Genomic DNA, 27,783 nt, shown 5'->3' with positions numbered 1-27,783 from the left:
CATTTAGCCTTGTTAAACCTCACTAGGTTCATGTGGGCACACTTCTCAAGCTTGTCCAGGCCCCTGGGCATAAAAGCACCACAACCATCACTGCAGGTTTTATATAAGGATTATCATGTGGTGCTGATAACCAGCCTTACACTTGGTTCTAAGGCAGGTGTTAACAATATAGTCATCTGGAGGAAGAGTGTCACAGCAATGGCAAGAGAGAGATAATTGACAGGATGGGGATTGCTATGTCTGATGATGAGAGGCTTCGCAGCAGGTAGCAAAGTAGAGAAAATAAATTGAGCCCATTTCAAGAGTGTCCAGAAGCGAGCAACACTCACTGGCATCAAAGGTCCTGTATGTTCCTGAACACCTCTTCCTGTTCAAGATGATGGGGAGCTGACTCACAAAAAGGGCAAAAATTAGGTACTGTTGCTTATTTCACCTGCTCTGCCTTCAGCAGCTTCTTTCCCGTTTTCTAATATTGAAACTCTAGCGGTTAAACTTCTTTCCCCTGTCTGCAAGACTCTTTCCCTTTCTGGTATTCATGAGTGATTGTATGAGAAATGAAAGATATTTGGAGAGGGGAGAGGTACAAGAAATTCTGTTATTGGTGATCATCATGTACAATTTACAGGAGAACTTACGGCAGTGCTCCTCAAACTCAGGCTCCTGTTGCTATTATAAAGAATTACTATTTAATGAGCTTCTATTTTCATTAATGGTGTGAGATTAAGGCTGCTTGCCAGCAGGTGAATACTAATAGATGATCTGTAAGCAAATGAGGCTCTCATTCTCCTAATTTTAATATATGATAGAATAAAACATGCCTTCTAATTCTCCATTTCGTTAAACAGAAGTTTCACTGCAGAATCTTTGCTTCAGCAATTGAAAGCATTTGGTTTTACTTCGTATCCTTTTATTTTAAGGCTTCATTTGAAGGAAAAAGTTTGATGATAAAAAAAGAATAGGAACATGATGGTGAAATAATTAACTACACAGAAAGCTCCCTTCAGTTTAAATATTCCACTACAATGTGTGAACTGAGGGCAAACAGAGAAATGATCCCAGCTCACAGCAAATATTGGGCAGGCAGGTGAAGTTTGATGGCACAGCCACAGGAGCAAGTTACAGTGAGAAAAGCTGGCAGGGAGATTCACAGTACATTAGCTGCACCATGGGAGCTGCCTATGCACTGCCTCCATCTTAGCTAAGCATGCAGCTTACTCCCTGGTGTGAGTGGAGCTTCCTATTTCCAATATCTAGAGGGTCACCACACTGAAGGAGGTAAATCAGTGGATGCTTACGCAGTGTTCCTCCCAAGACCTGCTGACGGCAGGAGTCATGAACATATTGTTTGCATCTAACATTGTCTATGTTACTGTAGATTGCTCTGAAGAAGGAACTGGACCTAAGCACCAGCTGAGTGCAGAGGATCTCTGAAAGACACACATGAATAACCAGGTAGGGAAGATGGAGCCAGAATGCAGAAAGGAGCCTGACATAGTCAAGTAATGGATCAGACGGAACACCTTTTCAACAGCAGTTTGGACAACAATTATGCTTGTTGAGAACAAATACAGCAGTGTTGCAGGAGTCAAAGATGCAAAGAGACTAAGAGCTCAGGAAAACAACCATTTTAGTTGTTAGGATGCACACAGTTGGCCATATCCTAATGATCTTAAAAAAGAAATATCTGCAGTTCTTAGGAACATCCTATGAAAAAAAAAAGTCTAATTAAAGTTTAAACGAGAGGTGGAGCACTAGTGTTTTTCACAGTAAAATAAGGTAGGAAGGACAGCTTGAAAGGACAAGATTAAGAGCTCTCTGTTAGCCATCAACAGCTTGAGCTGAAGGATAAGGTACCTACAAGGAATGGTAGATTTTAGTTTGGACTGAATGTATCATACTTATCACAGCAGTCAGTCTCAGTCATGTGGACAGATAACGTAACTGAATTTATGTTTGTAAAGAGAGAAAAGAGTGAATCAAAACCAGAACCAGCTTAAGTCTCTGCAAATTGTTTGGTGAGTCTAGCAACATTTTTGTATTGTGCAAAACTCAAAGTAAAACTGCAATCATCTCTTACCTGTCCTGAGGTAAAATGTAATTTTAGAGGGCTAAATTTGAACAACCACAGCTAAATGAATTGGAATGACAGAAAACTTTTTTTCCAGTTTTGAATGTAATTATAACCTCCCTTTGACCCATACCTTCTCCAGAGTTGTATTATTTACGTAATTGCACTATTCCAAAGTCAAAATGTAATAATAAATTACAGTCAGTTAAAGCACTCAGAAGTTTATTTCAAACACACAGATTCCAGAAACTATTATATTTTGCTTTAAAAGCAAGAACACTCCAATCTCTACTTATTATTGGTGCTCAGAGCACAATGATCATATTTAATTCAGCACTGCTGCTGTCCCAGATAGGTGCCTGGCAAATTGCTCTGGACATTTTCTGTTGCAATTATGGACAGATTGCTTAAAGGTGGAGTTCAGCAAATGGAATGGCATCATGGTATGATTTGTGCTTATGTATAAGGAAACGTAAACAGGCTTAACCCTCCCATATCTAATGATGTGCCAACTCCTTAAACTGTGCAGTGGTTATCATCAAGTAGTTACAACTTTCCTTTCATAATAATGATAAAAGGAACAAGCCATGAATGTGTGACCAGAGAACAATGACAATTATTGGTATTTTTAACTGCACAACACCAGCTGGTAACTTACAGCCTTTTTACTTACAGGCATTGTTTTTCATGTTTAATTCTACTCAGTATCAATCCTTTAACCTAGCTGATCACTAACCAACATACCAACATCTGCTGCACAATGGAAGAGCCTCTGTGCAGCAGCGAGGTAATAGAGACAGATTTTTTTGTAGGACTGTGAGCATAAAACCCTGAAAATAATTCAAGTAAAGTTCAGCAGCTCCCTCTTCTCACAGATTACAGGAAGTCATGAGATCCAACAGAACACAGGGACATGGATTCAGCTAGTTTGTTTTTTCTGACTTTGGTTCATGTCCATGTGTTTTCCTTCTTGTTCAACACTGTCCTGGGGCGATCACCACTGTTGAAAAGAAACAACACACTGTGTTTCAGTGGAGGCTTTTTTGTTTTCTTAAGTTTCTACTGGGATGATCATTTGGCTTTACAGTAATGCAGACAACAACCAGACAAAATCAGCTAGTTTAAGAGGGAAAAGGCACAAAAAACAGTACTGAATCTAAGTTAATGAACAAGTAGAATGCAGTGAGACCTCAGCCTTGTTTTTCCTCACAGTATCCCTCAGAAAGCAAACCAAGAGGCTTTAAGCGCGAAGTAAGCATGGCATTTGGGTTCTAAAAATATTCCTCCCTCTCCCCTACAAGTTTTGCATTTGTTCTGAAGCTTCAGAGTTTGCCCTTCCAATTCTGTTCTGTTTCAACAGTCCTTCAGAATTTCTGTAAGCAAAACTTTATAGCACCATTCAGAGCTTCCCTTAATTTCCAGAGCTGATCATGAGGGAAGCTGGCCCAGGAGGCATTAACTGGCAATTTGGATTAAAATGCCTCATCTGAAGAAATTACTCCACGGATGAACGGTTACCTTGCAGGAAGAGAAAAATGCACTGAAGGACCATTGCGCTGGCATATGTTTGTGACCTGCGACAGAGGAGCCCCAGGAATAATCGCTGAGAACTGCAAAAAGAAACCTACTTTGCCAAAGAAGCAGGATAAACATCAGGCATATCCCTGCTTTAGCTCCAGGGTGCAACTGGCCCAGAGTCTTTCCTCCTTGTCAGAGAGAGCTGTGGGAACCTGTGCTTTTATTTCAAATGTACAGCAGCAAGAAGGAAAGCTAAAGAGCATTTTAACCTGAAAATTAAAAGTGAAACAAGGAAAGCATAGCACTCTGAGGGTACGACTTTTCTTATTCTAATAAAGTTTCCTCTTTTCACTACTTTTCACGACATAACAGAGGTAGAAAGTGAGGGACTGATGAATGCCAGACTGTTGTTCAACAGATTTACTACTCAAATAAACAAGACACACAACATGGAAAAATAAATACATCAGTCCCAGATTTAAGGATGTTCAATCCAAGAACTGAGAGATTCCATAATCTGTGCTGTAGAGGTGGGACACATACCAGAAACCTTTTGCCTATCCCTCCCCTCTTTTTCTGTGATCAGTAAGTCTTTTTCTCTTATAAATTAAAAAATTGTTTTTCAAGGACAGCCACTAAACATCCTGGCTTTCATCTAATTTTTAGCAAAACATTGTTCCTTCCTTTTTTTTTTTTAAACTTACACATAAAAGGAAACAGTTAAACACTGAAATGAGTATGAAATCCCATACAAAGAAGAGCTGGTGGGAATTAATGACAGTTACCTTCCTTGGGGTTGTCAGACCTGATCCTTCAAGGCTTACAGGTCAAAGGAAAGGCCCATAATGTCATAACAGGTCTGCATTTTGCCTGAGCTCTGTTCCCCAAGACCAGCTTCCCAGCAGGGCTCTGGCTCAGCAACTTGTTTCACAGAGCAAAACACTGGTATGCCATAGGTGCACACCAGAGCTTTGTTCTGTTTTAATAATAAAATATTATGCGTCCTAACCGTGCTGCTACAAATGTTTGAAGAAGTTCTGCAACTTTTCCAACAAACGCTTCTCATAACATTAACTTGTGCTGCTATTGTGCTGCTCACTCTCTCTCACTTGCACACACAAAAACAACCTGTTTCTACAGCCAATCTATTTTAAACTTCAATTTCCTGTGCCTGCTGGAAAGGCACCTGCCAGCTCATTTGGAAGCTCCAATCAGGTGCAGAAAACTGAAAAATGATCCCAGGTTTCCCCAGCACAATTAATTCTTAGCGAACCTTCTTGATTAGCTTATTTTTGTCAGGTAATTAAGATCTTTAGCAAACTACTCATATACTCAGTTTATAAATGTCATTTATTTTATAAACCATTTTTTAAAACTGCCAAATAACACTGAATAGAAGCCATAGGGGTGTGTGGATGATGGGGAGATGGAATGGAAAAAGACTGACAGCTTCGAAATGGCGAGGGAAGGGAGTGGAGAGCTACAGGTAGGGAGCTGAGGAGGAAAGGAGAAGCAGGAAAGAGAAATTGCAGAGCAGGAAAGGGTTATAGTGCAGAGAACTAGAGGGAAGTTGTGACATGGAAAGGGAGTAAATAAGATGATGGAGTCTGGAGCACCTCTCCTTTGAAGACAGGCTGAGGGTTCTGGGCTTGTTTAGCCTGGAGAAGAGAAGGCTCCAGGGAGACCCTACTGCAGCCTTCCAGTTCTTGAGTGGAACTTACAAGCAGGAGGGAACTGATTTTTTACATGGTTCTGACAATGATAGGACAAGGAGGAATGGCTTTAAATTAAAAGGTTTAGGTTAGATGTTAGGAAGAAATTATTTACTCAGAAGGTGGTGAGCTGCTGGAACAAGCTGCCCAGAGAAGTTATGGATGCCCCAGCCCTGGTAGTGTTCCAGCCCAGGCTGGATGGAGCCCTGGGCACCTGATCTGGTGGTTAGCAACCCTGCCCTATGGCAGAGGAGTTGGAAGTAGATCTTTAAGGTCACCTCCAACCTAAGCGATTCTATGATTCTATATGTTCCTAGTAGTGCCACCTAAAGTGAGCCACTGAGGTACAAGGGACTGCTTTGAGCTCTGCAGCCTCACGTTAGGCATGCCTGTAACTTTCATGATCATTTTAAGCCATTTCCCCTCTTTCCACCCTCCCCTAAACTTCCCTGCTCCATGTGACGCTGCTGCAGGCTGCAGATTTGCAGCACTCAAAGAGGCCTCAGTCTCAGTCAGCGCTTCTAAATGCTGCTTGGAGACAAATTATAATAACTAGGAGAGAAAGAGAATACAGAGATCCTAGTCCCAGGGCTTTTTTCCATCCATATACATCATCTATCTTTTTAAATAATACATTAAACCATTAAATGGGGATTTAAGAAGAAGAAATGCTCTGGCTCTTTTTAGAGCAGTTTACACAATTGCCATTTTTTCTTTGACCATTTCATGGCTCTGTTTATGGTTCTTTTACCACCTATAAAATTCAAACTTTTTAAATAAAACACTTGAGTTGCAGAGAAAGGCTTTTCATCTCCTTAATGAATACAAATGTCTCTAATGCACTTTACAAAACTTAAAACGGAGCCTATAAATGTATTCTGGGTGTTTGATGATGTTTGTCTCCTCTATTAGTCACACCATGCTGCAATGTTCCTTCACCTCACTCTTTAGGCCCCTCTCGCTGGACATCAATTGCTCGTGGTGGGCTGGGGATTGCAGCCCTTGTCAGCTCCCTCCTGCCTCTCAGCTTGCTACCAAGCTGGATGCCAGCACACCATTTGAGATCCATGATTTCTGAAGGTGGGCTCTGAGACCACTAGGAGCACGTACCCCCAAGCATGCTGCCGCTGTGCCCCACAGCAGCACATAAGCACAGCATGTATGTATTGTGAGGGTCCCAAGGCAGGGATGTCCTGAGCTGCAGCTGCATGCTCCCATCCAGCTTGTGCACCTCGCCAGCCTCTGCACAAAGCACAAAACATGGCACAAAATCCATGTCCTCTGGTACCTGGAGTCCTTGGGAGCGATCCCTGCCTCCAAAGGCTCACTGACCTCTCACACTTGGCCCCTGCTGGTGGCAGTAAGGAAATGGCTGCGACATCTCCACACTTCCAATATTTGCAGAGTCAACTGGAGTGAATTTTAAGTAAAGAAATGTTGTTGCAAGGACAAATTTCATATTATGAGGTGCCAACCTTGCTAGTTATTTTATTGTCTGCAAGAAAGCAGTGTTTCTGTATTATAAAGCAAGCCAAAGCAACACTTTGGTCAACCAAACAGGAGAGATCTGTCAGCAAAACCTAAGCTAAGAGCGAGGGAGAAAGAAGTTACACTTTTGCCAGTGTCCGTGAGCCATGTGAGGGCAGTGAGATATTTGGAAGTGTAGTTTTAGTCTTAACATGCATTTCATCAATCTGCCAGCGAAATCTGAGCCTTTTGTCTCCTCTTTTGATTTACAACCCTCTACAGAACCACTGTGTAAATCTCGTTTTAGCTGCCTGGGAGACAAAGTCACACAATGGAGAAATGGTATATTGCCTAAGAAAGGTAGTGCATCATGAAAGCTAACATACCTAATGCCCTGCTGAGTATTTGAGTACAGATTACAAATGTTCAGTGACACTAGGCCAAAGTTTATTGATTGATCCTGCCCACATGAGTTCTATCCTGCTTCTTGGGAGCAGGTTCACTGTGTTAGCCCTGCTGTACCACCCAGACCACTGGGAGGGAGCAGTGAGCCTTCTCTCCTTCTCTTCCTTACAAATTAATGATCCCAAGCGTCACTATCCTCAAGTTTAGAACATTTTTCATGTTTACTGGCAACAACTTCCTCCTGCAGAAAGCAGGACCCCTGACTCTGTTTATGCTATCTGCATGCTATTCTACCATTTTTACTTCCTCCTTGCTGGTTGTGAGCTTGCTAAAGCTTCTTCAGCTTGGGGTTGACCACTGGTAAGCACTGTGCTTAAAGATGATTTCTACTTGGTCTAGGAAAGAAGCAAGCACATAATCTGCAAATCGGTGGTAGTTCTCACTTTGCGGAATCACAGAGCATTTCAGCTTCTTCTGTATTGGCTTCCAGCACACACTGAGTGCAATCAGAAATGTCAGAAAGGAAAAAACAAACATTGGCAGACCAAATGGAGCCTTTCCAGAGCATTTTTGTTCAAGTCTGCGGCCAACTTGAACAGGTAAACTACAGAGAAATGCATTTGCTGCAAGATTCCTTGTTCACGGTAAGAAAATAACAGCATTTCCCCATTTCTTATCACAGAGTTGGGAGCTGTTAGACAATGACCAGATTAGTGCACTATCAAAATAACTTCCAAGTTTTAACGTTAGAATTTTTCATTAAACAAACAACAACAAAGAAACAAAAACAAAAAACCACTCACCACCAACAAAGCAAAACCAAAAGCTATTTCATAGCAATTCAGTTTGCAAATATTTAAGCAAGGTTCGCGGTGTTCTTTTATTAAAACATTTACTACTCTCTGTAGTTGCCAGTTCAGTGTCTTTCGGTAGCATTAAATTCATTTGCAAGAAAAGATTTCAGGTGGTACCGAACTACCTCATAGTAAAAGATGCACTGAGGAAAGAGATTAAGAAAAATCAGAAGACTTTATACCTGAGTGATCAGGAGAAAACATACTGCACAATGTGAAATTTTTCCTCTGGAACAAAAGGAATTTTTGAGAAGAGGTGAAGTACCACAGAAGGGCAGCATTCCCAAGAGGTTAAAAGGAACTGAAGCATGTGAATGAAACTGTAAATGATCTCACAGACACATTTGTAGAAGAGAGGTGAAATTCAGCCTTTAGTCCCATGCTGAGAAAACCCCAGCCTATAGACCACTCCTGCTCTGCACTAGAATCCAGAGGGACAAGGCACAAACAGGGCCAATGAGCAAGACAAGGAGAGGGGAAGCACTTCATAGAAAAATAAGACTTGCTTTGTGCCTTAAGAGGCTTTGTATTCATTGGAGCAGCACAATTGCAATCACATCTCATGACAGAAGTAAAAGAAGAGAAAAGATTTTGTCAGAGAGCAAAAAAGGAGGTCTCTCCATCACTACTGGCCCAGTGAGAAAAGTCAAATCTTTCAAATCACAGTGAAATTCAACTCAATTAAAGAAAGACCCTAGGCACTGGCATTGTTTGTGTTCTTGAAGTTATCATCAGAGAATTACCAGGTTTTCAGGTATGCTTTTGCTTTTTCTGGAGAACTCAACTACTTGCATGCCCTTCAGTGCACCTATAGTATTTACCAAGCAATTACAACTGTTAATATGATCTAATATGTTTTTGCTTCCGAACTCCAATTGCTTCAGGAGCTGGCAAAGGATTTTCCTGCTGCTTTATGCACCACTGCCATTCCCCTCCTCATGAGCTGCTACCTTGCAGAGCAATATTCCCCAGTGACACAGCGGACCCTTGCCCTGACTGCTGGCTTATGCAAATGTTTTAAGGCTGACTGATTGCTAATCTAGGAATGGGGAAAGAACTTCTCACCTATTAATAACCTTTGCATTTATTTTCTTCTTCAGCAGTGTGGGCACTGCTCTGCTGATAATTCCCAGCTGGCAACAATCCTGGGCTTTCAGGACACATCAGCTTCTCCTGTGCACAGGCACTGAGGCAACGACTGAAACATGTTAAATATTAAGAAGTAGCAGAGACTTGCAGAAAACCATCAGCATTTTCTTAGAGGCCTGGAAAATGAAGAACTTCTATCTTATCAGTAGAAAAATTTCAGAAACAAACAGATCTTCCTTAATTAAAAGAAATCCAATAAATTTTTTTCTTACAAAGTGGAGAATTGTCAATGGCCTGTGTTTAGGACTCCAAGCATTATAACACAGACCTCAACAAAATCTGCTACTGGTGACACTGCTCATTGCTCAGTGAGGGCTCTCACATGCTAGATGGATACAGTGGATCTTTAATTAGGCTGTTTTATAAGACTTCTGGATACGCTGACCAGACAGCTTTGTAACTTGCAAGTGAACACTTCTATTAAATGGTCAATTTACATAACCCTAGCTAACACTTACCTGCACCTTTAAAAGTACAGTGCAGAAGAAAAGATGTAACAGCTACAGTAAAACAGAAGTTGTGAAGGGTCTGTCAAAAGCAATCGTGTCAAAACAGAAATGATAAACCTCAAACTACTACCCTCGTATCTGTTTATCCTACAGACTCAGAGTTCGAATTAAATCTGGAATTGCCTCCTTGGTGGTTGCGGAGTACAGATTTGCTTTGGTATGTGAGGTGTAGCAGCACTACTGTTGAGAAAACAAAATGAATCAAACCCCATATATATAAACAGATGAGAAAAGCAGCAGGAGGGAACTTATGTAGTTGTTGAGGGAGCAATTAAAAGTGAGAACAATTCTATAATTGCCATGGAATCACCTGATCATACACTGAACCAAAAATACCAAGTAACCTCCTCAAAGTAGTGGCAGTTTACCTGCCATCCCCAGTACCACACAGCGTGAGTTGCATTACATTGATTCAACACTGAAAGCACAGAAATACCTCCCACAAGTTTCTGCTAGGGAGGATGCTAAGCTGCCAACCATATTTTGGCACATTTTTTCATTACTTTATAGAGTGGATATTTTATCAGGATCAGGTCTGGATTTCCTAGGAAGGAAGAGGAGACTAATTTTGCTAATTAGCTCCACATGAGTCACTTACAATGGTGACAGCCACACCAAGACTGTATCTACTGCTGAAGAGACTATGACACCTTTCGCTTCTACTCCCTTCCCCCCCCAGAGGTAATTTTCAGTGCAGGTAGTGACGTGAATAAGGCCAAGAAGTGGACATTTTATTGATTATTTGTCATAGTTATGCCAAAACAATAAAATAACCACATTTGGATAAAGAAAGTTAAGAACTTCAGGAAAGAAATTTTAAGACTTCTATCTGTTTGCTGGATTAATTTTATCTTTTCAGAGTGGGATTTAACAAAATTAAATATTCCTAAACTACTTGAAAACTCATTACCTCCAGGCAATGCATTTATTCCTATTAAAGCTAAAATAAGGAAAATAACAAACAAAGCTTTCAATTTCTTGGAGACAGAACCACATATTGGGAGACAGTAAGCACAGCAGTAATGTCACAAATTATTGTAAATGGAGTACCTAGCTGTAATTTTCATTTTATTCCTTCCTGACAGATATTAGCTTGAATTTGATTACATTTTGTGTGTACTAAAGTGGAACTGAAAGAGCCTAAATATGGAGATCCCTGAAGGAAGCACACGGCAGTAAGGATAGGGAGCAGTTTATTGCGGCTGCAAGTGTCTATCAGCTAGGAGCACGCCAGGAAAGTAACAAATGAGTCAGGGTTTTTCTCTGTTCCCAATTGTGCCATTGATTTCTTATGCGACTTTTAAAAAGTCATCTACAACATATGTTTTCACTGAGAATTTTGGCACACTTGAAGCGTGCACGCTTAAAGATCCTCAGAGTTTGGACATCACTGAAAATTAGTTTATCATTACTAGAAATGACAACTAATGGAGGAGATGTGGACACTGATGACAGGAAAAGATGTCAAGTATAGTGCATCTTTGCCATTACAGAGCAGTCTTTTTTGGGAATGGGGCGCATTCACTCATTTTAACTTCCAATGTGTGAAGGAACAGTAATATTTTTTCACGTCATATCCAGTGCTGGGAAAAAAAGACAGGTATGGCCAAAACTCAGAGGCCGCCTGCAGCTCTGATCTGGCACACCAGCCCTCACTGGCCCCAGGCACCCAGAGGCCATGCGAGCATAAAACTGCCTTTGCAATTAGCCAGGCATTTTGGAATTGCAGAATTTTTATGTGATTACTTAGAATATATTGAGCAGTATTATCTACATAAATAATTCTAAACAACTCAGGTGCCTTTTATTGTTAGAAACATCTGTTAATTCCAGCTGAAACCCTCCTCCTGCTACAAATACCTTGCGCTTTATAACTATTGAAAAAGCAGTAAAATTACATACTGATGACCTGAGCATCAGAAAATGCAGCTTGCAGAATTCTAGCCTAAACAACCAAATGCAATGAATACTCAAGATGCCACTTTCTATGCTTCTCTTGACCAGGGAGCACATCTCTTTGGTGATGGCTGACCTGGCTATGAGTATCCTACTTGAGGAGGATACCCAGACATCCCAGTTATGTGATTCAGCACTAGAAAAAGAATATCTGCAGCCCCTGCATGAAATAAGGTATTTGAGGGGGAGGTATAACAGAAGGTGAACAAGGGAGTAAAGGAATTGAAAGTAAATACATACGAGAGAAGCAGCAGGATCATCTTTCCAGTGACACAGTCTCTGATCTGCTCTTGAACCACACTGCTTCACTTTTAGGGTTTGGCTCAGTTGTGATCTCATCTTTAGTGCCTGCTGCATCTCCTTAGTGTGGGGAAGTGCTGTGCAGCACCCAGAAAGAAGCGGTGGAGTGCACCTGTGTATGAGGGTGAAAAAGCAGTGATCTAAGTTCTGTGTTTAGCCATAGCCATGTTTAGTTGTAGATTGAAGAAGGTGAGCAGAATCTGGATTTGATTTTTCTTTAATTCAGTCTTTAGGTTTGGTTTTAGGCTGCATACAGTGTCCTTGCCTGCATAGAATTTCCCAATGTTTCAGGGAGCAGCAAAGCTTTTATTTGCAGTGCTGGGCTGCATGCTGCTAGGCTCTTGGGGTGAGCGCACCTCTGTGCTGGGTGACGTGATTCCCCTGCTCAGGGTAATCTGTAATCAGCTGTTCCTTTTACAGAATGAAAAATGATCTATAAATGTAAACGATGGTATAGCGTGTCTTTCACTTATTCTGGCAACATGGGAAAACACATTATCTTACAATACATTTCATCTATGGAAAAAGGTCTTTCTAAGACATCTTTTACCTTGCTGCTGACACATATTAGCATCTAAAGCAGAAAACCTCTCCATTATTAATTTTCAAATAATGAAAACACTATTTTTTCCTCAAATCTGTCACCTGCTTTAGATCTTAATCATTTTCAGTCCCAGTACGGCAATGCCTGCTGCAGCAAAACAAGGTTTGGAAAGAATCTGTCACCCTGGGAAAAATGATTTTCTTCTCATTGGGACCCATAGCATAAAAAAAAATTACAACAGCATATGTCCTCCAATGCATTTTATTGAATGCTAAATGTTAGAAATGAACATAAACCAAATTCTGGAAAGTTTTCATTAAAGTTCTGCCTTGGAAGCATTACTAGGGCAGGCTGCCAGATACGGAGAGAGTAAGTACACTGTTAGGAGGGATGCAATCTTTTACGATTTTCCCGTTTACAGAGTGGTTGCAGTCAAATGACGTGTGGCTGCTGGCACACAAACAATGAAGCAGACAACACTGGGGACTTTTCTATTTGTTCTAAATCATGCTGCACTCTCCTGTTAGCCATGAAGGTTGTCACGACAGATACTTCTGACACACCCCTACCCTCTTTCATCATCTGTGGATGAATTTTCTACCTTTTAAATTTCTTAACAATTTCAAAAACACCCTACAGAGGAACACCCTGTAGGTAATTTAAGCATCTGTGTAGATGCAGGTTGCTTTGCAGCAAGTTCCCTATGATGTTCATGGGTCCTCTTCCAAACCTGAAAATCAGCCACACATTGGAGACAGGAAAAGGGAACCTCAAAGACTGCAATGAACATTTGCAATTCCATTGCCTGTCATCACAGTGCAACTTTGAGGGGAGCACAGAGAACATAACTACCACTGCCCATTGTGCCAGAGGCCGGTAAAGTAACCACAGATAACTCATCTAACTTCACTCAAGTCACCTTTTTCAGTCCATGAAATGGGGGTGATATTTCCCATGTTTACCTCAGACAAATTGCTTGAGATGGACCAACAAACTTTCTATCCCAGAATATTCTTATGTGCTGGACTCACAACCATGCATGACACACATCTATTAAACTGACATATCTGGTCAAAAAAGGAAAGGATCTGAAACTCTACTCTTGTTCTGAGTATCAGCAGGAAGCTCAGTTGACTACAGAAGTGTCACTCAATCCCCGTGCACATTATTCTCATCCCATTTGGGCCTTCCAAGTACCTCACATTCAAGGCATGGTCTGTCAGCAAATTATTTCCAGTTGAGCCCCTTCCCTGCTGCAAATGCAGCTCTGTGGCCATCTTTGCTGCGTTGATCACTGCATATTTCCTTCAGAGAAAATAATAGCTTAACAGCCTTCAAGTTAAGGGAGATATATGAATTTACATCTGCTGAAAATGTGGCCTTTTGTCAGGGAGAGTGAATTATTGCAGGTTCTTCCCCACCTCCAAACATCTCTTCCCATACCATGCAGGTTATAAGCAATGATATAGTACAGGTTTTTCATAATAGCTAAAACTACAAAGAATCTGAATTTCTGTTGCTAATTTCCCTGTTTGTGACTCATTACTAATCACGCTGCTTGAGAATATAGTAGTCCTTAAAACTCACATGCAATAGATAGCCATGCCAAAATTATAAACACACAATCACTTAAAATACACTTAGAGATCTATAAATCACAGTAATAATACTGATCCCTAGGTAACTTGTACTAACATGTATTGCATCTCTGGTGATTGTATGGCTCTGAACTAATTTCCCAACAATATTTATACTCACAAATGAACTTTTGCTAACAATCAGGGTAGAAAGGGGATGTCTATTATGAGAACTGACATTTGCTTATTTTCTATATCACCAACATTTTGACCTGTACAATCTGGTATTACGAGGGCTGCTTCAAAAGTAATACATCCTACTTTTTTTTTTTTTTTATGTTGGCCCATGACATCATACCACCATGCTGGTGGTATGGCAGTAGAGGTGGAACCTTCCCGCCAGTATTCCATTACATTTTGTTGCCAGACTCATGTTCACTGCTGGCAAAAAAGCATAGCTAATAGTTGTGACTACAGTGAAAAATACCATTTTGTAGCTGAGAATTTGCTCTATCAAACAGTGTTATTGTGCTCTTTGTAGCTGTTGTAATTTTCATGGGAATAAATAGGAGGCATCACTATTACTTCTGGAGCAATTTACATGGTTTTGCTGCAAAAGGCAAAAAAAAAAAAAAGACAAAAAAGAAAAAAAAAAGAGGGCAAAACTGGTCCTGGAGAGATGACCTAGATCCATTTTTAATGTGCTCTCCTCTTTCCAGCTTCTTTGCTTATTTCTTGTAGCACAGTAATGTTCACTGGTTTCATATACCACCTTTGATATACTCTTATTTATCAGTCATACTGTATACTGGAACAAGTTTCACACTAGTGAGATGGAGCGCACAGAAGTTTCCTTACTCCTGACTTATGCTAGCAACACATCCCGATCCTCAATTTGTGTCCTGTTAAAAATTACAAATATGCAAATAAATACAGACATACTGCAACTGTCTATGCTGCTGGTAAAATAGAAAGAAAACAATTTTGTTTATGTGAGGAGAAAATGTGTCCACAAGGATACCTTTACACTGATGCTTCACTGTTCTTTTAGGAGCTCTTTACCAATACCTTGCATTCCCTCAATTGCTCAGTTGGGCTCTATTAAAAACCAAACATCTAGATTCTGAAAAATTTGGCTTTAGATTAGACAATACCAGATTTTAATTAACTCTTCCTCTATTCCCCTTAATTTTAACTATCTTATTGTTTATCTTGATAAATTTACAGTTCTTTTTTCCAATTACATGTCATCTCTCCAGCTAATCATTAGCATGCACTACTTTTTTTCTTAGACTAAAGCTAGCTTTTTGACTTCCCTTGTTAATAATTACTCCTAAACTCTCTCCTGCTGAACATTTCTTCTCCAACAGGATCAAGCTTAACGCTCTGCAGAAGCTACTGGGTGCCATAACTGAGATGAGGCTGCATTTTGTCCCTCAGAGAGGCAGAATGCCTTCCCAAATTTCTGGTCTGACCTTTAAAAGAGAGTTTGCTGGAAGATAAAAGCATGGGCTGTGAATTACACACAAATTTATACATGAGATGAATTGCCTCGTCTGTACAATATGGCTTCCCAGTTGGTTTGGCAGCAGCCTGAAAATGCAAAATAAGAAGAGCATCTGGACATCTTTTTAGTATCATCACTAAAAGCACTTATCCACAGATGGAGGACTCAGGGGCTCCATCTCAGCAGGGCTGACCTCACTCACTGCAGGCTGGTTCATCCCACAGAACTAAATTTTACTTCCTATAGTGCGGAGAAAGATGGAACTGTGTGTTCCTCCTCCTCCCAGCCAAGCTCTTTCTCTATCCAAAGCGCCATGAACTAGCATGTACAAATCTCAAATGCGTGGGTATCCAACCTTTTGGACTGCCTGGGCCACACTGAGAGAAGAGGAATTGTCTTGGGCCACTTAAATGTAAGTCCCCCCCCCCCCCCCCGAAAGTAATGCCTCCTATTTATTTCCATGGAAACCACAACAAATACAATGAGCACAGTAACCGTGCTTGACAGAGCAAACTCTCAGCTACAAAACACTATTTTTCAACATAGTCACTGCCATTAACTGTGCATTTTTCCTGTGACAAACAAGTGCCTGCATGCTGTACTCCCAAGAATCTGTACCAGTGGAGGCGACCCACTGTCACTGTCACCACTGCTGAAACACACCACCCACCAACTCACTGTGCTCACATCCACTGTTTGGTATCCATCAATGTTCACAAGTGTTGATGAATGTCAATGGGTGCCATTTTTTCCACATGGAGGAATTCAGTGACACACCTTTGCCTCGTACACTCTGCCATGTCAGACACCATTCTGTCAGAGTGCCCCTCTACTGCCATCTGTCACACGGCAACAACATGTAATGGAATATTGGTGGGAAGGTTCAGCCTCTACTGTCATACCACCAACATCCGCCTCTGATGTCTTGGGCCAACATAATAAAATAGGAGGCATTGCTTTCAGAGCAGCCCTTGTAAGTACGTATAATGTAGTTAATATATATACATAAGTAACAAAGGTTATTTTAATTGTAATATATTTATTAGAACAGTAAAAAAAAAAAAAAAAAAAGAGGGCAACTACACCATAAATCTAGTGGGATTTATTTTTATTTTTTATTTTCTGTGAAACTGCCTCAAATAATGGATGCCCATTATCTCTTCTCTTTCTAATAACTTCGAGCTTTCATCTTCTCTGTGCTTAAACAAAAATTTCCCATAACCTACAACAGACTGGTAAAGAGTAGCATTTCTCTGCTCAGCTCTTGAGAGATAAGGAAAACATGTCAAAGACCCCATCTTCACTGTGGACAAGTCTCTCCATATGCATCTGCTGTATGTTACTGCCAACCACACGCATGTCCAGATCTTACTACTGCTGCTCTTTTGTACCTGAACAAACTTCTCAGTCTCCTCTTCCTGTCCATGCTTTGCTAGACTGGCATACTAGATAAACTGCCCTAGCTGGTGATAAATATGATACTGAACTCTTGGAATAACGTTTGAGTGTACTTAAAGCAACTGCTGTAGAAAAACACCATAAATTTTGCCAGCTTAGAAGGGGACTGTGGGAAATGAGAACATTACACTGTAGTTTCAGGAGAGCTGATTGTCACACATCAGTTTGGGAACATGGCAGACAAATTAGTTGAGATCACCTACAGAGAAAAAGCATTAGAGAGGACTTACTGCTAGAGTCAGACTCGAGTATACAGAGGCAACAGCCATTGCTAGTCAGACTAAGTCAGCAGTGGCAGAAGTGAAAACAATAAAGTCGGGTACCATGAGTGCTGTTCCAGCTGCATGGCCATTATGGATGGGAGTTTAAAATGCAGCCTATGGAAAATTACAGTACTGCAGACACATCCTCAGCAGACACAGAAAAAAAGCATTGCTACTCCTGTGTTTCCATATAGTGCATTTAAATTTTTGATGGATGTCCTGCAAGAGAAATTCAGTGTAAAAACTTGTGTGAAATGGGACATTTCGTGACACTATGTCCTAGTGCTCCAAATGAGCAATGGATATGAGAAATCGCTTTTGCCAGAGGTTCTGGTTACAAAATATCTGTTTCTCCATACAAACAGCCCTAGATTCCCTTAGCCAACAGGTACATATACTGTTAACACTTCTGCTGTATCAGGAGAGTCACAAGCCATTGAACTGATGCCAGTCATGAGCTCTGGGGTCTCCATGCTACCCCAATTTGCTTATTTGCAAAAGCATTGGAATTTTGCCACGTATAGATCTGAGGTTATGCTTAGCAAGCTTGCTAGAGCACCAAGTTCTTCTGCTTGGTTACCTGCTTGTAAATACAACTTTGTGCAGCTGCTGAACATGCTGGTGGATTTAGCAGCAGTGCTAAAGGCAGGTGCCTTCCTGAACTGAAGACGTAAATTATAAATAGCTGTGTTACATCAGCAAATATTAGTACATCACCAGCTTCAGTTTTACCTATTTTTATTATTGGAGTACTAAGAAAATGCTATGCAAAAGCATTGATTACAGAATTCCCGTTCAGCATAATCAGCCTGCACCACCTGTCATTTCCCATGAGAGAAGCTGCATCATGAAAGCTCGAAACAAACATCCAGAATTACGTAACCAAAGAAAGGGAATCTTCTGACTGGTGCTCATCAGCAGAGGTGACAAGAAAGAGGACTGGATTCATTTTTGCATGGACTTGAGAGTTAATCTAAGTTATAATTATTATCAACACCTGAAGCTGTGCTTGCTGAACTCAATGGTATAAAAGGCTTTTCTATCCTTGATCTACAATATGAATGAAGAGTAATACAGGAAGAGAATGGAGAACTCCCAGTAGTTAACATGATGAATATTACCTTCACTTTATACATGTACATTAATAGGTTTCTATCTACATCCATTTCTTGTCACAGAAGGATATTCATGATTCTCAGCTGTCAGTCTCACCTTTGTACTATAACAAAAGAGCAGAAGCTGAGTGTTTACCAAGTTCCCCCAGGTAAGATAGCAATCGTCTCCCGGGCACATCGAGTTTCTTTACTGGGGCTGAAACCCAACCTGGACAATACCATTCTCCTCAAGAAAGTCCTGTTACTCCAAGCCCCACCTTTCTAGCTCTTGCATCACAGTATGAGGCACTAAGAGTACTACTTCACAAAATCTCACACTTGCTTTTGAAGATGCATGAGTAGTTCTGAAGTAGCCGAAAGCCAGTTTTTAAACAGTAGTGAAAGCACTTGTGCTGCCTATAGATCCTGCAGAATTACAGAGCTGAGATGTTATTTTCCCTTTTCTCCAAGATAAACACCACTGTTTTTGCACTATCTCCTTTTTAAGGAACTAGGATATTGCCTCTCAGCTTTATCTCACTGACTCCAGACAACACAGTCTGCAAGGAGCATGCTGCTCAATTAATGGGCTAGAGCTCAACACATGCCTTTCTCAGGGCTCTTCCATTGTGTCACTACAGATGACATTTTGGTCCAAAGCCCGGAAGGTCCCTAAGGACTGAGGCAGGGTTCTTCCTGGGAACAGTAGGAACAACAGACTCTCTCACAGAAGCAGCATTTCTACAGGTGCCATGGTGCGGCACAAGGTCAGTCATCTGTGTCATCACATGAACCTAAGTGAATTTTTAATCACCTGCTCATACATGTTCATGCCTAGGAAATTTAACAGCGGCACAGAGCAGTACAACTAATTGAGAAAAGAAAATAATAAGTGCTTAGTTGCATTTAAATGAGATTCTAGTTACATTTTGAAACATAATCATGGTCCAGAGCAACAGGCTGACTTCCTCCAGATGTTACTGAGGTTTGGCTCCAGCAGGTGTCCCTGTGATACAGGGTACTCCCAAAAAGGACTGGCATCTGCTTTCCCGGAGACAGGCAGCTCCCTGCCCATTACGTGGCTTTCCCTGTGTGCCAGCCCCACCTGCGACACGGCTGAAGGTATTACCGAGTATCTGGGAGCAGGCAGTGTGGGGGGAGGCGTAACAACAAGGAGCTCAACAGACTCTGGTAGATCTTATCGCTATGAGGCCTCGGGAGTCTGGAGACAGGGCTAAAGTGTAAACAGAATGCTCCTTTAGTATGCGCAGCTAATGTGGTCACATCTGGGACAGTTAAGGAACCCTTTGTTTGTTATCTATGTTGCTGGGAAGAACTTAAGGCCAATTAACCGCGAGTGGATTCACTGCTTGCGAGTGCAGGATATATAAGATGTATGTTAAACACAATAAAGAGGGCTTACTATTCTGATGCTACATTGACTGAGAGAATTCACTAACGGGACTAAGCGCCGACAAGGCAGAGTGTTTTTCCCTTATAAAGTCTGCTTTCAGTAACTACCTTCAGGTTTGGAGCAACATATCACTCTCTTTGTGCAGCCAAATAATGAGTTTTAGTCGCTTGCAAAATTTGTGCCACAATAGCACATTTAACTGGAAAGACAGTGCCCGTGGGCTGCTCATGGCCAGCAGAGCACCCCCATGTCAGCTGGGACACAATTCCCATCCCTTGTCTGGCAAGGAGAACAGTAGCTCGGTGCAGTTCCCCTGCACCTCATACAAAACTCATCGAATTCACCAAAGATCTCCAGTAGTATGCAATTTAAATAAGGCAAAACTGAAGCCACTCAATCCATAGTTTGTACTTGCATGCTGCTGCGCATGTACCGCTTCTGGTTTGAAGCAGGTGCCTTCTTTTCGGTTCTGCCAGTCGCTAAATTATTTCATCAGCAAAGCAACAGAAAGTTGAGCTTATGATGTTGGCTATCTATCTGCAGGGAGTCTACAAAGAGGATCAGGCAAGCTAGATGGCTCTTCCTGGGCTCTGTTTCTTGATACATCAATTAAGAACAGCAAGCTCTGCCTTACTGCAGGATGGAAGGCTTGATGCGGGCACAGTCAGTGTACAAAGCAGGCTAACATCAGTGCTACCACCCTGGTGCTCGCTGCCAGCACTGACTGAGATGCTGTCTCAGCAAGTGTAACCATGGGCACACAAGCCACAAACTGCCAAGCTGTGGCAGCATGAAATCTGCTGTGAGCTCCTCGGACATAAGGAACTACATAAATGGCTAACAGTGTGTTCATATTAGGTGTGAGTGGCTTTGGCTACTTTGGTGTTCAGGAAGACATCTCTCTTACAGGCACAGGGAAAACAGCTGCGAACATCAGACTAAATGTAAGGCTACACATAAATGGAGCCATCCCTACTAAGCTCCTGGGCCTCAGCTGTTATTGCACTCCCATGCTGATGACACTGATTTACACCACCTGGAGTACTGGCCTCACTAAAAATAGCTAAGAAAAATAATGAAATTGAGGTTTTTAACCTTGTGGTTTTTTTTAAATAAGGAAAAGCATTTCATCTAATCACCACAGGATGTTTGCCCAATTTTGATGTGCAGATTTTACACAAGTAGACCATCCTGAAGAAGTGGCTTTATATAAGGTTTCCCCCTACTTAATTCTTTGGGTTGATAACACACAGTATCATTTATTTGTTTGGGAAGAACTGTTGGAAATATCCAAATAATTTATCAGGACGGTATCTCTGATAAAAGCAGATTTAGTTCGCAATTGCAATGGTGGGAGTCCTGTAAAACAGGAGCACCCCTATGGACACATTATAACAGCTTTTGTACCTTGTTTCCCCCCCTTGCCTACCCACTGCCCTGTTTCCCTATTGGCTGGGTACTCCAGGTTCACAATCTTATCAAAGATTTACATTTGTTAATTACATTCTGACACTTGTTCTATCTTGTGCCAGTCAGTCGCCATTCTGTTGTTTCCAAGATGTCTCGGTACTCTTCTTATCATGTTGATAAGGTGATTTTCTCCAGAGCTTCTTCCATTGTGTCTGAAGGACGCTTCCTTTGTTAAACAAAGAGCACCGTAGGGGGTTGGAGAGGTGCCAGGCCTTCCTCAATACCTTCTTCAGGCCCTCTCTAAGGCACGTCATGACTTGTCCTTTTAATTTGTGCAGGATATTCTTGCGATGTGTGTGCCAAAGTACAACATATATTTTCATGCTGACTATTCATAAATGGTTACTAGCTAGATTTTGATAAACGATCCAAATGGCAGCAGAGGCCATGAAATCAAGAAAATTCAGAATCAACATTCGATTCCCACAGAACCATGTTAAGGTTCCAGGGTATTTTTGCTGTAGTTGGAAGGCTTCCTATATCTGCCACAAGTCCTGGTGCCACATGACCCAATACCACGAGGAAATTATTTACCTGCCAGAGCTGTCAGGCTGTGTTCTCTGAGCATTGCACTAAACATACAGGAAAAAAGGAAGGCTTTGCCATCTATCTTGGGCCCTTCACAGCCACTGGCAAATTGTAGCAATCATCAGCTCCCTCTCAATTGGTATTCAGGGCTTGTCACCGCTCACCGGCCTCTGACGCTGGGTGCAATCTGCCATTTAGCCACCACAGAAGAGTGTGTTTCTCAGGCCATTACGGCAAGCTCTCAAGGCAAAGGGAGAGCCGGCTCATGAATACCAACATAACTCTCTCATATTGACCTGTCTGCGTTCCTATAACCTGAGGAAAAAAAACTAAAAAAAAAACCTACCCTCCAGGCATCTATTCTCCGTGTCACATTTTCCTTTTGAAAGTTTTTCAAGGTAAGACATCCAATTTACTGCCATTTCTTTCTCTACAACCTGATAAGAACTGATAAAATTACGAGGCGAAAAGACTCTCATGAAATATTCCTATTCCTCAGCACGCACAGGAGTAGTTATGGCAAGGACAAACAATTCTTAGCAGAAGTGTCACATCTTGGGGGGACGCTGTGGTGTTTTGGGAGGCCAAGAGAGAAGGGAAGCTGCATTTGATAGAACAACCATCCTTCACACAATAAAGGGCTCTACAGGAATCTGGTCAAGGCCACCTGCACCTGATTCACAATGCTCTGTCATTCTAAATTTAGGCAGACGGTATTTTTTCCTTCAAAAGGCGTGAAAGCAATTGGTAAAGCACTAGCTGTCACAATAGTCCTAGGAAAAATGCATTATCTCCATCTTACTCAGGGGGGGACCTGTGATAATAAAAGGTTCAAACAAATAGCGAGTGCTTAAGGCTGGTATCTTGAATCTATATGCTTTTGCCCCCTAAAGTAGTCACTTTTTAACTCATGTATGAACACCCCATCTCCTTCCACACCTGGGGACTCTGACAAAAGCTGCTCTTACTGTGTTCACTTTACTTTTGCTATTCAGAAGCTGGAAACATTGAGCGTTAGGCAAAAAGCATCACTGAAGGCAGGGCGTTTTCCACTCCTATTTGCGTTATGCACAAAGACTGTTAGAAGACAAACACCTTCAGACAAAACATTAGAGTTTCAGTTTCTCATCCAAGCACTGGATCAAATTCTGTATGCTTTCTGTAGCTAAGACATCACATTCAGAGGCCTGTGGTTCTGAAACCTGGGATGCCTGTGTTTCCTTGTCACCTGTCTCTTGCAGCCCAGCAGTGGGGTTCTGTGCTGCAAAGCTGTCTGCAGTGCACACATGGTTCCTGCACAAAATCAAGCAGGGCACTACACGCAGAGCACCATTTCAGAGAAACTGCATGATTTCTCCTACACCTCTGGGCGAAGGTTTGTGTCTCTAGAGCTCAGCACACCTACAAAAGGCAGAGGTGGAACTTAGCCAAGCCATGCTGGTCAGCTTGGCACTTTTGGGTCTGAGAACTGCTCTGGATGGAGCTGGTTCTGGACCCACCTAGGATCACAGTCCCAGGATAATTACAATGTTAAAAAAAAAAAAAAGAAATCTTGAGTTTGCTACCAAGCTTGCTTCTTACAGCTTCTGCTCGATTATATCATATTCATTGGATATTTGGTGAATACCTGAATTCCAGAGGTCTTAATTCCAGGGATATTACTTATGTGGTTTTGCTAATGCTGAATTTGCATGGAAAATGCGTGAAAGTTAAATGCATTGGCAATGTTAATAAAGTGGTTAATTTCAGCTCTCCTGCAGCAGGACAGGATTTGGTACCAGTTTTACTGCAGACACGAAAGAGATTTTACGCAAATTTCTTTAAATCAGCTTTAAGATGAAAGGCAGGTTTTCAGCCCTATTTTGTACATGGCTTGTAGCGAGACCTGCCTGCTACATGACCCTGGTTTGAGTACTCCCATGAAGTTTGGCTAGCAGTCCAAGTAAAGGAGTGGTTATGGAATCTGAACGCTGGCTTGTTTCTTCAAAGTTTGCATGTGGAACCTTGATTCAGGTCCATCTCTAATTAGAGGAGAGCATATGATATACCCTCCCACCAAGATCAGTGGTAAAAGCTAAATGAATCTCAGAACTCATTAGAGCCTTGATAAAGAGCAAGAAGGAGAGGAGCACTTTCAAAAAGGATGAGATGGGCATCGGGATGCATGAGGCCAGCTTGGGGCGGCTTCCCAAAGGCATCCTCCTGTTCCCAGGCAACCCAGGCTGTGCTCCTGCCTCTTAAATTGTAACCTTCACTGCACTTTTCTTATTAATTCTTCAGTAAATGGAGGAAAGTTTCCTCTCCCTTTGATGGCTAATGTACTTTATGGTTCAGGAAGCAGCCCTAGGTTTGGCAGTCTCTATTTAGAAGAAGCTCAGACCTAAACGAAAGAGGAGACCGAGCCACCCTGTACTTCGAGGTCATGGGAGGATAACAAAGTTTCTGTCTGCTTGAACTATGTCCACTGGGGAAAATATTTTCAGATTCTTTCCTATGAAGAAAAATATAACACCAGGCATTTGGAGAGATGGAAAAGCTCTGCTATTGTTATGAACCAATTGGATTGTTTCTGGAAGAAACTCCTGGACATAAGCACCTCCAAATACAGACGTTTAGTTTGATGCCTCTAAGATGGGAAGTTTAATTCTTCTGCCATTTAATAGCATTTCTTGCTTAGGAGGTAAGAATAAATTTTGTTCAAATTTTGCAATGATTTCATATTATGAAAATACTTGAACCATTCTGATACTATTTTTTAAATATATAATTAAATATTAAAGTCAGCAAAATGAAAGCTAATTTAGGTTTTACACCAATGCCTACCAATTAACCGCGTTGTCCAACTAAACTTCTACTTTTAAGTAATTGACTTTTGCTTTCCTCTCTTACCACCAAGCATGAGGACTTCTGCTTGCTGAAACCAGTTTTCAACAGGTCTTAAATCCATGGAAATGGTTTAATGAAGAGTAAGTGTAGGGCTAATACATCATCTGGAATAAATCACAGTATTTCTGCTGAAGTACAAGCACAGGCATAGCCTCTGCCTTGCAAGGGTTCTGAAGTGGAAGCGGCCTCACACAGGGTGATGCCAGCCCTGAGACATAGCAAACATTTGCTGTAGAGATTTACAGCAGGAAAAGACATTCTGGTTTTACCTGCTACAGAGATTCATTTTTCAGTGGCAATTTAGCTTGATAATTATCATGGTGTGCTTTGCACATACCTACATGAAAAATAAAATAAAAGCTAATTTTGAAGTCCTTGATCAAGCCTGCAGTAAGTCCTAAATCTTGATGAGCGGCTACAGTTATTATCTTCTATTTTTAAAATATCTTGATTGATTTTACTATTCTAGAGAACAAAACTGTAAATCATTTCTGCTCATTTCAAAGCTCTTGCTTTTAATCAGTATGAAACAAACGAGCTCTGAAACAGAGAGAAAGAGAAAAAACTATTCGGTATAACCAAGCTCCCTCTGTTACTGGAATTTTCTGCCTGGAGAAAGCACTCTCTGTTGTCAGATTTCTTGGAATAAATGTTTTTCTGAAACACTACTTCTCCGCTTCTGTTCATTCAATTCTTCCTGGGTACCATATCTGTCACAGTAGCAATGAACAGCCCTGGTCAACAAAGCACATAGTATGATGGGTCCCAGAGTGAGTCTGTATGTGTGCAGGGCCTCCCTGGAAGTGCAGTGCAGCCCCAGGGTATGGAAAGCTGGCACAACTGGGCTTGGTGCTGGCAGCAGTTATGTGACTGCCCTTCAGTGCTGAGAATACCCTGTGAGCACTGACCCTGCTCACGGATGGGAAAAAAAACCAATACACAAAGAACTGGTCCCTAATCGTTACTGAAGTCCTCATTTGGTTCTGATGCTCCCCAGCTCATAGGGCCATTCACAGGATTAGAAGACTTCAAATCTACTTTATCTTTCTCTTGGAAGGAGTAATGTGAAAGGAGGCAACTGGACAAAGCTTGTAGGGAGAAAGCTAGGCTTGTCTTCTCTTTCTGTGGTTCAACTGAGCATCTGTAAACTGAAAATGAAGTCCTCAAAAGGAAAGAGTGGCTGGGACTGGTTGTGGGGCAGCCCTCACACCCAGCAGCACACCATCACCTGGCCTGTATGCAGGAGGCAGATGGAAAGCCAGCCAAGCCTTGAGAGGAGATACAAGGGGAAGAGCTGGCTGGCCCACATCAGCTAATGGAGAGCAGTCTGAAGCTTCTTTACCTTGGAGTTCTGTGTGGCTATGCAATCTGTTAGTGTGCCTGCACGTGTCAAAATACTCTGTTAACATCACTTGAACTGGATAAACACTGCCTGAAATATCAAGTTTTATGGAAGATTACTGTCTTATGCACTTATGCTAGAGCCAGAGAGGAAGAGAACAGCATCCTCCAGGCAGCAGTATTCAAAGTGAGCTCGGCACGCTCACTATAACAAATAAACATGCCTATTGAGGATTGGCTACTGCCATTAGAATTGCGGGCATGCTCTGGGTTCATCTTTAATTGCTTGTTGCTTCCTGAAGATTTCTTACATAAGACAAGTTCCAATCTGTGTTGCTGTGTGAATCATAATTCACTGTGCTATTTATCCTCTGCAGCTTGTTCTTCTAATACCACACACCCTTGCTTTTACCTTCCTCTATAGTGGTGTCAGGGCTTCTTATTCTTTAGGGTTAAAAATGAAGGTTTGGACTCCCAAATTCACAGCAATTAGTAGTAGCATAGCAGCAAGAAATGAAATATAGCTAATTTTATGCATTCAGAGACTGAAATTCTTTCTGCTTCCTTCACAAGATTAGTTGATCAAAGGATCAAGCATCAGTCTTTGAAAAATATCTTAATTTGCAATAATTTGAAAATAAAATGGAGCTGTAGAAGCTGCATCTTGAAGTTCCCAGGGAATAGGAACACACGATGCTATTTTGTCCCTCCCCAAATACTGATGTCCACCCAGTGCAGGCTGAGGAGCCATGTATTTTTCCCCATTTATGTCAGATCACCTCCTTAGCCATTTGGGATCAGGAAGTGACATGAGAAACCAGTGACATGAGAGATCAGTTAGCAGGTATCCCTGACCTGGAGCAAGGATTAACACAAAGATGATACCTCTCTGAAACCTCCCTTCATGATAACACAAGGCCAGCCTGAAAGCATTTGATTTATTTTTCTTTTAGGGAACAGGGCAGCAGCCCCTGCCAAAGCTGCTAATGTTCATCCACACTGCAGACTCTCTAAAGATTAGCTTTCGGCTCCCATTGCCTGCACAATCTGTCCTTGTTGCCACCTCCACTCCAGCTCCAGTTTTGAGCCTCTTGCACACACATACAGGCTCAGCACTCTCATCTGCTGCTGTGTTCCCCCCAGCTCTTTTCTAGAAGCCAGCCCTCCTGCCCCCGGCTCTGCAGCGAGAGCTGCTCCATTCAGCAGCTGATGATGAGACTGACTGTTTGGGACTGGCAGCTGGATTGCCACAAAACCCTGCCTTCAAATCTTTTGCATCTTTCCTGCCTCCACTATGTTCTGCATATGAAACCTGGAAAAGGGTTTTACTTCTGCCTATAGGCAATCCCATAGTTTTCTGGGCAAGGTCAAGAACACCACAAGCTTCTTAGAAAAATTCACTAGCTAAATGCTGAGGACCTATTCTGGGGATGCACAAACTTTCTTTCTTGCCCCTTTGCTGTTTCCACACGTCCACATTTTGCAACAACCTGAGGAAGAGGACTCTCTAATTCAAAGGTAGACAGGTGCCAGCAGCTGCCCTGTCCTTCCTCTGACCCAGCGACAGAGATGCAGAGGTGGCCACCTTGTTTCCTTTACACAGCAACCTCTTCCCTCTGCCTTGCCAGAAAAGAGAAGCGCATGTGCCTGCAGCTCTGCCCCCCTGTACACCAGGCAGTAGTGCAGGGAGCAGGGCTGGAGGCCTATGGAGCCATTCTCCACTGTCACAGCCATGCACGCACCTCCTTGAATCACAGTGGAGA

The 27,783-nt window shown here is 41.8% G+C and overlaps 2 long non-coding RNA genes across 3 annotated transcripts in view; one reads left to right on the top strand and one right to left on the bottom strand.

Annotated features, from left to right (window-relative positions):
* The window catches only part of LOC110399267, a 248,452-nt gene that overhangs the window by 78,550 nt on the left and 142,119 nt on the right, over positions 1-27,783 (bottom strand). Inside the window, exon 5 of one of the 2 annotated variants that reach the window (XR_002439059.1) lies at positions 11,879-12,050. The exons of the other annotated variant lie outside the window; for it this stretch is intronic. This is a non-coding gene — a long non-coding RNA (uncharacterized LOC110399267). The remainder of the gene's footprint in view (positions 1-11,878; positions 12,051-27,783) is intronic. 2 annotated transcript variants of the gene reach the window in all.
* On the top strand, positions 148-4,313 carry LOC110399269. The gene is made up of 3 exons (XR_002439062.1): positions 148-414; positions 1,376-1,452; positions 3,491-4,313. It is a non-coding gene; the product is annotated as an uncharacterized LOC110399269 (long non-coding RNA).

This window comes from Numida meleagris, chromosome 5, assembly GCF_002078875.1.
Source record: "Numida meleagris isolate 19003 breed g44 Domestic line chromosome 5, NumMel1.0, whole genome shotgun sequence".
Taxonomy (NCBI): domain Eukaryota; kingdom Metazoa; phylum Chordata; class Aves; order Galliformes; family Numididae; genus Numida; species Numida meleagris.
The sequence above is the reverse complement of the archived record's forward strand: the minus strand, read 5'-3'. Positions and strand labels throughout refer to the sequence as shown.